Raw genomic sequence first — 15,287 nt, forward strand, 5'->3', positions numbered from 1 at the left:
AATTTGATATACAAGTACTACTAACTAATTAACATGTATTAAACATTTGTCAGACACTGTTCTAAATCTTGTTTAGATTCTATTGTGCTACAAAGTGCTATCAAGAGGATATATGATATTTGTCTTACCAAATATACAACCGTGGTATATTTAGTAGAATATATATAATATGCTTAGTAGAAATGTATATATGTGAGTATACATATACATATTATATATACATATATATGTCAATATATGGACACTAAACAGTCGAATAATAGGTGGGTTAGTGGCTTTGAGTCCAGTGCAGTCAAAAATTGCATGTCACTTATGGGGCACCTGGGTGGCTCAGTCAGCTGAACATCCGACTTTAGCTCAGTTCATGATCTTGCAGTCTGCTTCAGGCTAGCCTTGCTTCAGGCTCTGTGCTGACAGCTTCGAGACTGGAGCCTGCTTCATATTCTGTGTCTCCCTCTCTCTCTCTGTCCTCTCCCCATTCATGCTCTCCCTCTGTCTCAAAAAAATAATAATAAACATTAAATATTTTTAAAAAGGAAAGAAAATTGCATGTAAACTTTTGACTCTCCTTAAACTTAACCACTAATAGCCTACTCTTTTACAATAAATTAATCTAGAGAAAAAAAAATAATACGGAAGAGAAAATAGATTTACACTATCGTAAAGTAGTTATCCGAAAAAAATCCCATGAGTAAGTGGACCTGCACAGTTCAGGTCTGTGTTGTTTGAAGATCAACTGTACGCACATACACAGACACACACACACATGCAAACTATATACATGAACACACATACATATGTACTAGAATATTTATAACACCCCTATTTTCAATAGCTCAAAGCTGAAAACTATCCAAATAGTTATCAGTGGTTGAATGGATAAATAAATTGTTATATTAAAAGGATGCAATACTAAGCAGCAACATTGTATTAAAATCTCAAAAATAAATTATTGAATAAAAGAACCAAGACTCAAAATCATATGTCCTAATCCAATTTTTATGAAATATAAAAATAAGCAAAAGTCAAGATAATGTTTACTCTTCTAGGTGGAGAAAATGGTTAGAACACAAAGAGGGGTACCTAGAGAGGCTCAGTAGGTTGAGAATCTGACTCTTGGTTATGGTCCAGGTCATGATCTCATGGTTTCATGGATTCAAGTCCCACATCTGGCCCTGCACTGGCAGGGTGGAGCCTGCTTGGGATTCTCTCTCTCTCTCTCTCTCTCTCTCTCTCTGTCTCTGCCCCTTCTCCACTTGCACTGTCTCTGTCTCTTTCAGAATAAATAAATAAAACTTAAAAAAAAAAAGAATGGAACACAAAAAGAAAGTTCTGGAATGCTAATACAGCTCTTTGTTTGAGTGGTGGTTTTATGAATATGTTCAGCATGTAAGTATTCATTAAACTGTATACTTATTTTAAGTGTGTGTGAATATGTATACACACATATATATACATAACATATTAAAGTTTTAAAAACTTTAATAAAGTGTTAAACTTAAATCATTCTATGACCACTTTATATTATTTTGACATTACTGGACTTCTTTTTTTCTGGGTTTACTTTCCAGTCATTATCTCCTCATAGCTCCCTTATCCTATTCCCTTTTCTCTTTATTCAAGCTGGGCATAAACTTCAGCTTGTCTTCTGTTTCTTAAAAGGATTATGCCTTCTGTTCATGGAATTAACTGTAGAATTTGTAAAACCTTTGTTATCATACAAGACTTAAAATATTCCAAATCTCTTTAAATTTAGGTAACATTTCTGTTCATATATGAATATTATATATGTGAACATTGGTGCTTGAGGTACTAAACTGAGTTCCAGAAACATTTTTACCTTTTAGTCACTTTGATCAGTTTGCATTTCAAAATTAAAGTTCAGTTATTTACATTCACCTTGTGACTTTTAATTTTTAATTTTTTTAATGTTATATTTATTTCTGAGAGAGAGAGAGAGGCAGTGTGAGTAGAGAATGGTCAGAGAGAGAGAGAGAGACACAGAATCTGAAGCAGGCTCCAGGCTGTGAGCTAACTGTCAGCACAGAGCCCAACTTGGGGCTCGAACTCACGAACCGTGAGATCATGACCTGAGCCGAAGTCAGACGCTTAACCGACTGAGCCACCCAGGCACCCCTGTGACGTTTAATTTTTAAATATAGCATCAAAATAAAATTTTTATTAGCTTTTAGAAATTTGTAATAAAGAAAATGAATATAAATATGCACGTATGTTAAACAATAGAAATATTATAATTATATTTGTAGTCTTGCCATCTTGATTTAATGCTGATGACACCAGTTGGCTTACTGACTGCTATATCTTCAGCATTTTCACCATGATACCCGACTTTTCTCCCATTTTGAAAATAATTATTTCAAAACATTTAATGCGTGTCCACTATATAATAGGCCCTTCTTTAGTTAGTGATGATACAACAGTGAAAATAAAAGGCAAAAGTCATTACCCTCAAAGACCTTGCATACATAAAAGCCAGGTGGCGGTGGGGTTACCTGCAATAAAATATGGAGTATTTGAGATTTTGATCAAATATAGTAGGGGTTCAAATTAATGGGGTGAGGATGAGCTGTTATCTTAAATAGTGTTCAAGAAAGTCTCATTTAATAAGGTGTACTTTTGGCAGAGACCAAAAAGATGAGAAGATTGAGAAAAACATGTCTGTGGAAAGACTGATCCAGAGAGAGGGAAGAAGAAAGATGTTGGCTTCTGGTTGTGAGTGAAGGTTCTGAGTCTGGTTAGCATCTCACTTCCTATACTAAAGTAGCCAGATGCTCAGATCTTGGATGATCTTTTGGCTATCATAAGGAATTTTATTTTATTCTGAAGAACATAGGAAGCCACTAGAGGGTTTTGAGATGTATTGGTGAGATTATTTGTGTTATATTTTAAAAAATCTCATTCCAGATTCATTGTTCAATGAATTTGTGTGTGTGTGTGTGTGTGTGTGTGTGTGTGTATCTACATATGTGCACACACACCTGCACATATGTGGTGGTGGTGGTGGTGGTGGTGGTGGAAGAAACATTGTAGAGACACAGCATAGAGATAAGGTAAAACATAATTGCCGTAAACCAATAGAGAAAAGGTGATGGTGGCTTGGGCCTGTGTTTCACCAGTGGAAGAGGAGGAGGCAAGTACTAAATGTGTTTTAAAAGCACACCTTGCCAAATATATAATTATATATATATCTAATAACTTACATAATACAAACTTAAAATAGTTGCTGAATGAATGAGGACCACATAACATATCTTTTTATGTTTAGTTGTGTTCTCTGGTCACTTTAAATTGTAAAGATTTCCTTGCCATTACTCTGATTTAATTTCCCTTAGTGCATGCCCTTAGCACCCTGTGCATACATCCTTCACAGTTCTCACCAGTACTTTCTGTGCACTGAGAGCATAGTTAGAGGACCCAAAGCAGTGCTGTCCAATAGAAATTCAATATAAACCATATAGGAAATTTAAACTTTTCTGGAAATAACATTTTTTAAAAATAAGTAAAAACAAATAGTATGATTAGTTTTATGATATATTTCATTGATCCTGATTTGTTTAAAATGTTATCATTTCTACATACAATTAATATAGAAAAAATAGCAGGATATTCTACATGCCTTGCTTTTTGTACTGTATTCCAAATCTGGGGTGTATTTTACATTTACAACACACCTCAATTCAAATGCTAAATTTTAATGAGAAAAATACTATTTATATGTAATAAAGTTTATGGTTGAAAAAGTAGACTTATATATTTGAGTTGTTTACAGCATACTTAAAAATTTTCAAGTAACTGAATTGAGATAGCTTTAAAATTCAAATTCAAAACAATTAAAACTAAATAAAAATTTTAAATATAGTTCCTTATTTTAATTAAAAATTTTAAATATAGCCATCCAAGCACATTTCTAGTGATCAGTTCCCACATGTGGCTTGTGACTATCATATTGGTTAGTGCAGTTCTAGAAAATACATTTCTTTGTCTTATAGTTTGTGGATTTTTTTCGTAGCCACATTCAGTTGCACAAGTAAAGGCATGGAGTAGGCAGAAAGGACTTTTTAATTAAGACTGGGATTTTGCCAGAAAAATGAGAAGAAAAGAGAATATAAGAACTTGAGTGCAGATGTGGAAGGGAGTTAAAATGGTGGAGAAGCTAGGGACCTGGATTTTCCTCATCCCTCTAGCACAGCAGTATTGAGGTCAGATCACTTTGAACACCCAGGAAATAGATCTGCAGAGTGGCACAAGGTTCTCCACAGCTGGAAGGAGACAACTTGGCAAGATCCAGGTGTACATATGTGTGTTAAAGGAGATAAAACAGTGGAGCTAGACACGGGAGAGAACACTTTCTGTGGAGAGACAAAGGGAGAGAAAGAGGGAGGGGTTGTGAAAGTATGGCATTGAGTTAGCACAAGAGGCAAACCTCTCTGGACCAGCTCTTTGGAGCTGAAGCTCCAAGCCTTTTGAAGTCCTCAACTTTCTCCATAGCAGGAAAACCCTCCAAGGACAAGGGAGTTGGCCCAGGAGTACATGGCATGGTGTAGCAATTTCCAGGACACACTGGGAAAGGATGGTCCCCTTCATAGAGTACTTTGGGAAGAATGCTTATTGCCTTCCACAGGACAAAAGACCCTGCCAGGGGCCAGTCACAGGCCTTTCATCAGCAGGGTGGAGAGGCTCTGCTTTGGAGTGGGGGAGTGAATCCATGCAGTGCTAGGTCCCTTAAGAAATGGGGTTTTGAATCCCAGCCCAGCACCAAGAATAAGGCACAGGAGAACTGTGGAACAGGGAAAGCTGATAGCCCTTGCAATTCTGTGAGGGCTGCCTAAACAGTGTGGGTCGAGATTCATGATCTGGGCAAGAGAGAGTGGGGTGATGCCATTCTTCCCCTCAACACCAACATGGTGAGACTTAAGGAAGCAGCACAGCAGCCCCTCAGTGGAGTGGGGGCAAGCTTACACCAAACCCTGCCCCTCTGTGTCTGGCAACTGCTTATTTACTGGGACAAGAGTGACTGACCCAATGCAACCAACTTTTCCTCCAGACCAGCACAGCCACCAGCTCCAGGCACCAACAGACAAATGTTTTTTGGGTTTTTTTTAATTCTTTTTTTTCTTTTTCTTTCCTCCCTCTTCCTCCTTTTTTTTTTTCTTTTTCTTTTTCTTTTTTCTATTGGGATTAGGCTTATAGTTTCTGATTTTTTTTTATTCTCTGTTTGGTTTTTTTTTTCCTTTTCCTTTTTTTTCTTTTTATGGGACCAGTCTTCCCCCCTCCTCCCCTCCCCAGGGTTACTGCCACAAACAAATCAAAAAACGCCTAGTTAAAAGTCCAGGCACTCCACCACTGCAAGCAAGGAGGAGCTCTGCAAAGGACTGACCAGTGAGATAGAGCAGCCAAAAAACAACAGCATAGTGCATGCAACATTCTCCAGAAACACTTCCTGGAGTGCCAGACACTAGACAGTGTACAACCGCTTTTTAATATAGCAGTAGTTTTAATATAGCAAGACACATAACAAGCTCATAAGACATGCAAAAGACAGAAACTTAGCCAAAATGAAAAGATAGAGGAATTCTCCACAAAAGGAAGGTCGAGAAGAAATCACAGCCAGAGAATTGCTCAAAACAGATATAAACAATATATTTAAACAAGAATTTAGAGTAATAGTCATAGGACTAATAGCTGGGCTTGGAATAAGCATAGAAGACACCAGAGTAACCCTTGCTGCAGAGATCAAAGACCTAAGAACTAGCCAGGGTGAATTAAAAAATGCTATTTTATGATTAAGATTTCAACTGGTCATTTGTACTATTATTTATTAATTTTAATTTTTAATGTGAAAGTCATGATTGTCCAACAGGAAAAAATATGAATGCTACAATTGCAAGAATTCTAAGAAATTTTATAATAAGAATAAAATTAATGTTTATAAAAATCCATTGATTTTAGATTGTGTTTTTATGCTTTGTAATATAGATATTGTTTTGTTTTTCTCCATGTTCTCAGTGTTTATATGGTATCTCCATTTCTATCATAACAATACCCAATGAGAAAGCAATAAATTGGACAAATCACCTTGAACTTTCCACACGTTTATTGTATTTTATACATATAATGGAATATTAATTGAACATAAAGAGAAGTGAAATTCTGATGCATGCTACAACATTAATTAAACTTGAAAACTTAATGCTAAACGGTACAAGCCAGATACAAAAAGGTAAATATTTTATATTTTCAATTATATTCATTACCTAGAAAATGCAGAGTGCAGAGTGCAAGAAAGGGAGGGGCAGAGGGAGAGAGGGAGACACAGAATCCGAAGCAGGCTCCAAGCTCTGAGCTGTCAGCACAGAGCCCAAAACGGGGCTCAAACTCACAAACCTCAAGATCATGACCTGAGCTGAAGTCAGATACTTAACTGACCGAGCTACCCAGGCAGCCCCATAACATTATATATTTGTCAAAACCCCAAGAACTGTGTAATAGCAACAATTCATCCTAATGTAAACTATGCATTTCAATTAGTAATAATGTATTGATTCATCAATCGTGACAAATATACTACATTATTACAAGATGTTAATAATAGGAAAACTTGTATGGGAGTAAAAGGAAGGGGTATATATGGGAACTCTCTGTGTTTTCTGGGCAATTTTTAAGTAATAAACCCAAAATTTATTTTAAAAATAAACTCTAACAAAAATTCCTGTTAAAAAAAAGAAAAAATACACATACCAACGTGTAATGCATATATGTGTAAATATGAATTATATATTTCTTCAGAATGCTAGCATATTTTTTATCATGTCACTGAAATGAGTGCATTCTAAGGAATTTGAACGTATATCACTTAATGCCATTATCATGGACAAGTTTTGACTGCCTGAGCAATCATGTAACTATATTGAAGTAGTCATTGAGTCCTATTTTTTTTTTAAGTTTTCTAGGTAATCATAATTACTGGTTTGTCCAGTTGTATTGTGATGATTAAGAGTGAGAATATTGGTTACCTCAGCTTTCTCTGATTGCCAATGCAGCATATTTTTGCCATTTTTTTGTAAATAAATTTAAAAATTCTATAAATCAAAAACAACAAACCATAGAAGTGAATGAAATACCACTGAACACATACACACCCACACATTACTGAGTTTCCTCACCAAAAGCTTTGAAACAGTAAGATAAACAAGTTAGCAAGTTTTTAATGAGATACAATAAGTACTTCTAAAATTTTTCCTTAAATGAAATAAATGAAAATAATTTAATTTAATGTTTTATGAAAATTATCATTCTTGCAATGTCAGGTTAAAGCTTTGAACTGAGGCATTTAGTATATTAAATATACTTCATCCTTATACAGTTACAGATCTGCCCAGGCTATTAAAAACTGATGAAACAGACTATTCCATGTAAATCTCATAATCCAAATCTAAACTGAATGCTTGTGTTGTTTCTCAGACTATCCTAAACTTGATAATAGAGATTTCTTCAGGGGCTGTTTCTGAGACAAGGATTCAAGTGCAAGCAATTAACTTGGGAGTGAGAGTGAGGGAGTGAGGAAGTTAGGCAAGTGAAATAAAAGGGAGCAGTGTTGAGTTCATTATTGAACTAAATATTACTATAGGCGATAGGAATACTTGTGTAGGACATACTCTTCACATCAGCACTGCCTGCAAACAGACAGACTTGGAGTTTGTATACCAGTTTTCATCAGTTGGATGAGGCCTGCTCTCAGGTAGCATTGATTCCCCAACTCTCTGGCCTGGAGCATAGAAAGAAAAGAATGTTTCAGTGGCTAGAAAAAGACTAGAGGCAAAGAAATACATGCCTTAGTGAAAGAAATTTGGGCTATGTGAATTAAAGTGATAAAACTAAGAGATTTATTAGGTGCTACCATCATCTGCTATACTTATTAAGATCTTATCAGCTATAGTGTTACCAAACTATTTTCATTGTTGTTTTTACTACTACTGCCAACTATTTTAATTTAAATTTTACTGTTTTACTTGGGAATGCTTCTTCATTTTCCCTTAAAGAAGGAATTAAAGGTTTCGTCCACCATGCAACTAAGAAATTAATTGAAAAAAAAAATAGAGTGAAAGTATTCTAATTGCCACAGAAACCAGTTTACCAGCATTTTCATTCATTGAATGAATTTATTAGTCATATAAAATTTTTGATTTAATGAACAGCGATTAATTTAATTAGTAAAATTCTAGTTCGCATCTAGTTCATATCATGTCTCCTATATGATGTTAAGGAGTTATGGTGGAAGGTAAGGAGCACAACACATATCCCATGGAGATTCCTTTGGTCTCCAAGGTAGCGCTGAAAGTATCTTAGAGCTTGAGGGACACCTGGATGGCTCAGTTGGTTGAGCAACTGACTCAATTTTGTCTCAGGTCATGATCTTATGGTTTCTGAGATTGAGACTTGTGTTGGGGCTCTGCCCAAGCAGGTTCTGACAGCACAGAACCTGCTTGGAATTCTCTCTCCCTTCATTCTCAGTCCATCCCCCACTCATATGCGTGCACACTCTCTCTTTCAAAATAAACAAATAAATAAACATTTTTTAAAAAGTAACTTAAAGATTGATATTCTCATATCAGACTAGATATCAGTCCATCAGACCAGACTAGATGGACTCAAACCTTTTTTAAAAATTTTTTTTAGTTGTGTGACCTACGTTAAATTACCCTCTGGTGTCCCAGTTTCTTTATATGAAAAATGGAAATATATGAATATATCTAATTTAGAAGTTTATAGTGTGAATTAGATACATTTATGTATCTAATATATATCTGCATATATATGTGTGTAGTGATTTCCTTTAACAAATATGTACCAGTTTCCTTCCAAACTGAGTTTATACAGTTGGGTTCAGGTAACCTGAAAAGAATGCCTTGAATGTCACGTTTTGAAGAATGTATTTTAAGAGTTTTTTTTGTTTTGTCAGAGGAGAAATGAGAAAACATTTACAGAGCTGTGCAAATAAATATATTTTGTGTTTCAAAAGACATTTAACCTTTATCCTGACTGTTTGATTTATTTCACCTTTAATGTATATTAGCATGAGTAGTTATAATCACCTTTAATTGCCACACAATGGCTTATTAATATCCTGTTCTATGCCACCACTCTGAGATTTAAGAAAAATAAGAAAACACCATCAAGAGGATTATAATTTATCTGAAGATCATTTCTCACTTATATTTATTTGCCTAGTTTTCTCCATGAGTGCAATCATAACTAAGATAATGATTTTCTTTGTTACAAGATGGTTCAATTGTAGAATAAAAATTCTGCTCAGAACTTGTACAGTTTGACAAGTTGAATAGCTATGAACACTTAAAATCATTTAAATCTATTTAAATTCATTTTTCTGAAGGGTTTTTTTTTCCTTGGTCAGCATATATTTTTTTTCTAGAGTGCTTAAGTGAATATACTATCATCTTTTATTTAAAAGAAATAAAGAGCAAATTGAAAGCTGCAACCTAATCCTTAAATGCTTAATTACTTGAAATCATTCATTGGGAAAAAAATCAGTTACAAAATAGCATCAGTTAGACTCTAAGAATTGAAGAAACTCTCAAAATATTTGATTACTTTAGAGAAAACACAACAGATATCTAAATCAAGCATCAATTGTAAGTTTATAAATAAATTTTAATCGTAGAATATGTAATATCTTGAAAACTCCATTTTTATTTTAAAAGGAACTTTAGAAATATTTTAAGTTTAAACACTTAAAGTAAACAATTCTGAAAGAAGAATGTACCTATTTTTATAAAAATAATCAGAGAACCAACCAATCTCAACTTTGACAACAAAATGGATTAGAATGAAACCAAAGTTCATATATTATAGCCTGTAAAACCAGAAAATCAACCTGTATTTATGTTCATCCCATTTCCCACTTTGTGACAATTTCTTTGGGAATACAAAAATTAGATATTAAAATTAAATAATTATTGATATATTAATATGTCCTATTTCCTAAAATAAAAGGGAAATTATATAGAAGAAATTTAACTTTTACTGGCAAAAAGAATCCTGCCAGGTCACAAGTATATAAGTAAACATAATATAGTCACACTTATCCAAATAGTACACTATAGTACAAAGGATCATAAGACCATAACAGTATGATGCCATTTATCCAATTATTTACCCACATAGATTAAGCACCAATTTTATGCTGTGCACTGAGCTTGGTACTGGAGATAGAATAATTACATTACTCAATATGATAGGGCAATGTAATGGGCAGGAATGAACAAACTAGGATGAGGGATTTTCAAAATAAACTCATTTATTTTGTTTTCCCAGGTCTAAGTGAGCTTCACTTATAGTTACATTTATGTTGGTATATTTCTTTCAGTTATACAAGTTAGTCATAATTAAGCTCTTTGATTCAGTATATACTCAGTAAATTTGATGTTTTAAGTTGATAGCTTTATTTTAGCTTTTATTCCTATTTGCCTTTTAAAATATATTTTACTATGATTCAGGTGCTTGTCTCATATATTTTGTTCTTATAAAAATCATCTGGCCAACAAAAATTTCTAGCAAATCTTCAGGTATTTATTAATTTTGAATATTATTAAATGTTTTTTTCTTTTATGAATAAAAATCCTTTCAAAGTAGCCACTTGAGTATCTTTAGAAAGCTTCATCATAATATAGCTATTTATTACATTAATAAAATAGAAAGGTGAATAAGTATTAGATACTCTCAATTACAGAAGTTTGACTTATAGGAAAGTATTTCACTTATGTAATGAATAAATTTACCAGAATTATTAGTGGTGATGATTTAATGTCTTAGAAAACCAATCAATAGTGCAAAATCAATTAACACACAATTCAGGCATAGAAAACCCGGTTTTCATATTTTTCTTTTCTCTTGATTTTTTGAAAGGATATTTAGAGCCCAAGTTCTAAAAGTTAGTTACAGGAATAAAACTGAGCAGCAGGATAATTTCTCTAGGTGTATATAATAGAGACAGAAGGTAGATAGAGAGATAGATAGATAGATAATATGATATAATCTTTATGATATAGAGCATCATCAATGGAATTTAATAATCATAAGGCAATAATATCTTTGTATATTTAATAAAATGTATTAACTCATTCCTCAGAATATTTCAGAAATATCCAGAAACATGATTTTACAACTAACATATGTCTTGATTAAAAGCTCTTGATCTTATCTCTAAGATCATTTCAATCCTTAATATCTTATGTCTTTTTAACCAAGGCATACATAGAGTTATACTTCAGATTGTAATCCAATTGTCCACATAACCTGGACCAAGGAGGGTGGGTAGAGTGTTCCAGTAGGTAAGTCTGAGTTCACTCAAAATCAACATTGTTTATTTAGGACAGTATGTTAAAGAAGAAAAATAGATTAAAATTTAAAGGTAATTTTGAATATCACCAGTGTGAAAGTAAATATAATTTATAATTTTCCTAATAAAAAAGTATTTTTAAATCTTATTTCCCATTTTTTAATATATTTTCATCACTGTATATGTAAAGTATGTTTCATCTCACGTTAGGAGGGGCTTAAAGAACAATATATTCTGGGTTCTGGTTAACAGCTCAAAGGATAGAGATGGAAAGTCTCACAACCAGATTAACTGTGAATTAACAACTTTCTTGAATTCATTAGACAACTAAAGTTGCAAGGCAAACTTATACCAAAAAATTGAGAAGAAAAAGGTAACTTTAGGGAGGAAAAAGACCAGAATATTTGATTCCCTGAGGCAGATACTATCTGAAGCCAAACAAGGCAATAGGATGATTAAACTAGAAAAAGTTAATGAGTTTCAAAAGACCAAGTGTGAGCTAGTATGAGAGTATGACTCTGGAAGTGATAGACACAGGGGTTCTCAGTCTTTTGCAAATGTTTTCTCCAGGAAGCCCACTGGAATATTACAGAGTGGATCAGGGGCAGTCTATAGAGAGATCTCCTGATTTACTGACTGAGGGGGGAACAGTAGCCATTGCTGAAATCTGCCCTGGCTTATTTATATCGTCACTAACACAAAACAAAATCCCGTTGCAGCTAGGGTGGGGAACGGAACCCAAAACCTAACATCTACTTAGACCTGTCTCTCTTAATTAACAGCTGCCTTCATCTTCAGGGGATGGACTCCAATACCAGTCTGAGGACATTGGTGGAAACCCAGTGCAGCTGGAAGAAGGATTTAGAAAATAAAAACAATCATCACTGATGGACAAAAGACTAGGATACACACTAGGCCCAGTATTGTGATTGAAGGAGGGTGAGAAATATTTTTGAAGTCCACACCTTCTAATCCAGGTTCACAATGCCCACGTAAGAGCTTAAGCTTTGAGCAGATCAAAGAACATGCCATTCTCTTCCACCGCCCACCAACATGCTAATAGATTGTCTTTTGCAGAAAGACAACTGAATAACCTGAATTAATTTACGTACAACCACATTTGGAAGGCATTGGTGAACAATCAATGCACATAGGACTTGAGGGGCTATAGTATTTGAAAAAAGGAAACATGATATATTAATGTTCATTCTCACCTTAATGGTATTTCCAAATCATGGTGTGGGACAGTGGAGTGCAAGTAAAATCCAAAAGTTTTACTGTTTCTGAGAGACATTGCAATTTAATTCCATCAGACTGTGATTTCAGGAACACAACCAATAGAGAAATGAACTGTAAAGAAGGGACACAGAAATACATATACAAATATCACTCTTTTTTTTTTTTTTATTCCTGAGCTGTAAATTTGAAAAGTACATGGTACAACTTTAAGTTGCTCAGTAGAACAGAACAGTGGAGGGGATAAAATACTGACTAGAGATTTCAGAAACTAGAAGGCATTGTTGTACTTTAATGCCACATCAGTGTGAATGAGCTGTTACAGTATGGTCTGTTAGTTGAAGACACATAAGGCCACAAACTTTGAGGAAGGGACATATGTTAAAATTAATTTCTCCTACCTAGGAATAAACACTACTCCTTAAGACTGGGAGAAAAACTGAAATAGATGCACCCATAAAACAATCAGTCAACATCAAGGTGATTAATTACTACTCAATTCCAGAAGAAAGTCAGAATAAAGTTTATCTCTCCTTAGAAAACAGATTTATTTAACTTGTATTAAAGACTTTTAAAAGTCAGTAAGTATTATGATTTATTATGTGGTTTCTTTCAGTATAAAGAATATACTATTTTCTATGGCTAAAAAGATTTCATTTGTTTTTCTAGCTGTGAAATTCCTTTTTTTTTTTATGTTTATTTGTTTTGAGAGAGAGAGAGTGAAAGGAAGAGAGAGGGGAGCAGAGGCAGAGAGAGGGAGAGAGAAAAAGAGAATTCCAATCAGGCTCCACACTGTCAACATGGAGCCCAGTGCAGGGCTCAAGAACATGAATTGTAAGATCATGAACGAAGTTGAAATCATGACTCAGGTGTTTAACCATCCAAGCCACCCAGGCACCCCAGAATTTCTTCTTTTGGCTCAAGTTTCTTAAAAATCCTCCTATATTGACTTTACTGTCTAATTCCTTTTCTTATCCTTGGGTGAATCAATTATTCCATCCATCTTCTACATTAATATTGTTTTATATTTGAACAATTCTTCATAATATTTTTCCTACTTTACTAAACTGTGTTCTTTGAAGACCTGTTTTTAACTTCCTAAATTTTATCTCTCCTGGACCTAGAATAGTACCCTTAATTCATGTTTTCTGTTGAATGACTAAATGAAAGAATGAAAAAGGAAGGAAGGAAGAAAAAAACAAAGAAAATAAATAAGCATGTCTTCATTGATATTCAGAGGATCCATAGCCATCCAGGTTAATTTCAAATTGCTTCAAATTTTTCAAACACCACTATATAATTTGAATAAGTCACACCTTTTCTTTTTATAGGAGATATGTTCCTTTGGACTGAACTTAAGAATTTTCCATCTTGAAATTACATCCCATATTGTCAATTCTGTCACATTTTCAAAGTTCTAGAGTGTTGGGAGTCGTTTCTGAGCTCAAAAGTTGATAAAGAACTCCCTATGAGGTTAAGGTAAGTTGCAAAGACTCTTACTAATCAGATGGTGACAGATGTCCACCCCCACCCAATTGTTTCTGCTTGGAACACTAACCCCCAAGGTATCTTTGTTGATCAGTATTAGAAGTGACTTTTTCTGGCCTTGAATATGCTGATTGCACCCTGTGAAGGGACCTATTGAGGAACTTCTTCTTTTGTGATTATGGGAGCAAACATTGTGTTGCCTGAAAGACCTGAAAGACCTGTTTTTCTTAATACTTCTCCTTAAGGAAACAAGCTATTGACCCCTGCTCACAAAGAACTAACTTCACCCTTTTTATGCTAAAAACATTGTTTTTAGCTAAAGATACCTTCCTTCCCCATAGGATAAGCATCTACATCACCTACCTCAATCAGTATTGATAAAGGTTATGCAGGAGTATTCTACAAATCTATGTTCTGGGAAATTCTTACATATCAAAGAAATTCATCAGCAGAAATCATTGTCTAAGGCAAATGCCACTTCTGTGCCATCCCCCCCCGAACACTTAATTATAAAATAAAGTTGAGCCCCAGTCAGAGCAGAGATGCCTGCCTGGTGACCAGAAAGGTTCTCGTGACTCTCTCATCCCTCCCTCGCCAACACCGTCCATCCTTCAGGGACCCCTGGACCTGCCAGAGCCGGCCTCCAGCACTAGAGTCCTTCTGTTCTGAATAATTCTAAATAAATCCTTGAAAGATTTTTTGAATGGAAAAAAAAATCCAAACTGGTTCATATGTGCTCTCTTTATAAGAACTACTTTTTGAGAAATTTTGTTTTTCTGTTTTTTTCCTATGGAAACTTTTTGTTTTAATTCTCGATATCTTCTTTTCTTGAAGTCTAAAAGTTCGAAGTCATTTTTATCTTTAAGGATAATTTTTTTAACTGAAAACTCTAAGACAAAGTGTATTTTAGTCTTAGCTAAAGACCCTTTGTATCTGTCAATTAGCTCTAGAGGTCAATATGTGAATCCTAAATTGAGGATATGGATTCTCAATGTCTTAATGTCCATAGGTTTATTTTCATGCTAATCTATGCAGAATCATCCCCTAACCCAATTAAAAAAAAATTCAGGGACACTGGGTGGCTCAGTCAGTTAAGCCTCTGACTTCAGCTCAGGTCGTAATTTTTCAGTTCATGAGCTGAGCCCTACATCAGGCTCTCTGATGACAGGTTTTTTTTTTTTTTTTT

At 34.3% G+C, this 15,287-nt stretch overlaps 1 long non-coding RNA gene across 1 annotated transcript; it reads right to left on the reverse strand.

Annotated features, from left to right (window-relative positions):
• Positions 1–466: 466 nt before the first annotated feature.
• On the reverse strand, positions 467–13,988 carry LOC120245576. The gene is made up of 3 exons (XR_005531828.1): positions 13,930–13,988; positions 7,677–7,786; positions 467–492 (listed from the first exon to the last, which is right to left on the reverse strand). It is a non-coding gene; the product is annotated as an uncharacterized LOC120245576 (long non-coding RNA).
• Between the last annotated feature and the right edge of the window lie 1,299 nt (positions 13,989–15,287).

The sequence above is a fragment of the Hyaena hyaena genome, unplaced genomic scaffold (assembly GCF_003009895.1).
Source record: "Hyaena hyaena isolate Hyena2069 unplaced genomic scaffold, ASM300989v1 scaffold_430, whole genome shotgun sequence".
In the NCBI taxonomy this organism is placed as follows: domain Eukaryota; kingdom Metazoa; phylum Chordata; class Mammalia; order Carnivora; family Hyaenidae; genus Hyaena; species Hyaena hyaena.